We start from the raw sequence: 2,747 nt of genomic DNA on the forward strand, positions 1-2,747 counted from the left end.
TAAAATTCTTAGGCCACTTGCCTAAATTATTATAACTATGAAGTATAATTTTGCGTGAAAAATAAAAATAATATTATTATTATTCTGTAAGGTCATATATAAATTTGTAACTTAAAAGTAGGCTAGTAAACAAAAACTAACACCTAAGTAAGTTTACTTTTTATTCTATACTTAACCGACAACATAGAATCTGTTTAACCATTACAACTCCACATATTAATTAGATAACCTATTAACTATTTATTTTACAATCAGACTAGGTTCTCAATATTAAAGGGACCGGCCGAAATTTCGAAATATCCAAGAATTGGAGTATTAATTATTACTTTTAAGGACCGTGGAAAAAGTTTGAGGCATCGACGATTTCAAGTTAATCGAGTTCGATTTAATTGTAATTTAAGTTTAATTTTAATTTTTAACTGGAGTGTGTTCATTATTATGTAGGAATACTTAATTATTATTTAAAGAAATTCTTTTAGATGTAATTTGTTCAGCAACCATTGATATAGATAATTATACACAAACATTGTTTACTATTGGAGTAAGGGAGTTTAGGATTCCATAGAGAATTATGACATTGGGTCAATTTGAGTGTAAAAGTTGATGTATTTAGATTTACCTTAAAAGTTGATACCGCCATTTTAATGGCAGTCTGTTTGATGTTATCAGCATTGTCGGTTACTGATATATTTGGCGTGGTACAAAAATATTGTAAAGAATAGGAGATGATATATCGCCTATTGGGGGGGGGGGCTTGCGTTTATATAGCCGGTAAGTCCAAAATAACTGCAAAGCCACAAAACCATAACGATTTTTTTTTACTAATAGAAAAGTAGAATAATAATAACAACAATACAAAATATAGTATATAATACATTATATTATATAATAAAATACACATACAAATTAAGTCCAACATACGGTCTCCGCTCAGAATTGTTTTTTTGTATACAATGATTTATCGATGAGTTCAAATTTAACACATCCATTATTTACGCAACAGTGGCGTACTCAATGACGAGGAACAAGCTCGACACCTACAACTATATAGCAGAGTGGAATTCCAGGTATTTTTTTTATTTCACACATAAAAAAAACGTTTATATTATTCATTTCTCAATCGACATTCAATCGACATTTTGATTTGGCACTGTACGACGTACCTATATATAATATACACACTCATAAAACGGTAAACAACTGTTGGTTATAATACGCGTACACCTATGCTTATATTTTTATGTATACTACATAATTTTATATTATTGTATTCCAATGATGTTTACTCGGACCGTTGTTTATTGTTTATACATATAGGTTCTGTATAATGGAGATGTGTTTTATCGTTTGGAGAAACCTTTAATGAATTGTTGAAGGAAAAAAGAGATAAACAAATATCGGCGAATAACCATTAGTGCGTAGGTATATAATATATATATATAGGCTTTATAGTCCATCAGCTCCATTCGCTGGATCCCGGTATTCGGTCGGTACCACAGGAGGATTAGACTTGATTTAAATTTAAAATTAAATATATTTGTAAGCACTGCAGTACCCCATTTGTTTCGGTCACGGCGATCCTAAATTTTTTACATAGGTATTTTATTCTGTGTATATTATAACAACAAGTACAAAAACGAGAATATTTTTTCGATTTCTATAACCTGCACATTAGCTATTATAACTTACCGAATCTATACGTCGCGTTCAACTAACTATAAGAAGGTATACATTGGAATTTATTAATCACTAAAATCTAATTTTCCAATAAATATGTACACCTATTTATGTGTTCTCAAAATGTAATTTAACATAATTTTAAGTTATTACAACATTACATTTTTATTATTTCTTACTGTTGTTATTTTTAAGTTTTTTAAACAACATACTTTAACATCTTTTACACTTAATATTTGTATTTTACGGGCTTATAATTAACAATGAGCAATATTAACAATATTATTCGTGATATTTATTAAAAAACCGGCCAAGTGCGAGTCGGACTCGCGCACGAAGGGTTCCGTACCATCATCAGCCATAAACATGTTGGCAACACTGCTTATATTATTTATTCTAGGATTTTTAGTATTTGTTGTTATAGCGACAACAGAAATACATAATCTGTGAAAATTTCAACTTTCTAACTTTCATGGTTCATGAGATACAGTCTGGTGACAAACGGACGGACGGAGCGGAGCCTTAGTAATAGGGTCCCGTTTTACCGTACGGAACCCTAAAAAGCACGGCAAAAGGGCAATTTAATAAAATTACAACAGATAAAACATTGAAATAAAAATCAAGTAGTATTTATTATTATCTATGTATAGTATAAACTATAAGCGCCTATCTACCTATTTAAAATTTACGTAATTTAAAATGCATTTTACGAATCTTCATCTTATGTAAATATAAATATTTATGGTATTAAATGTATTTGGTTTCAATGTTATTATATAACTAATTTTAATAATTAACTGACATATTGTCCTAATGACTTAATTAATCTTCTTACTTAAGAGGACGTAACACTACGAGCGCTTCACCGCAGTAAGGCATTTGGCTGGCCTATCATAAAATAACGTTATCATATTCTTATCAATAGAATTTCAAATTGTAAAATAATCATAAATATTAAATTAGGTAAGAAATACAATATTAATTACAATATTAATTTAAAATACAATTACTTTATTAAATATTAATTATTAGAAAAATGAAGTTGTTTTTTTTTACAAGAATGGAAGTTA

This window comes from Acyrthosiphon pisum, chromosome A2 (assembly GCF_005508785.2).
Source record: "Acyrthosiphon pisum isolate AL4f chromosome A2, pea_aphid_22Mar2018_4r6ur, whole genome shotgun sequence".
Classification (NCBI taxonomy): domain Eukaryota; kingdom Metazoa; phylum Arthropoda; class Insecta; order Hemiptera; family Aphididae; genus Acyrthosiphon; species Acyrthosiphon pisum.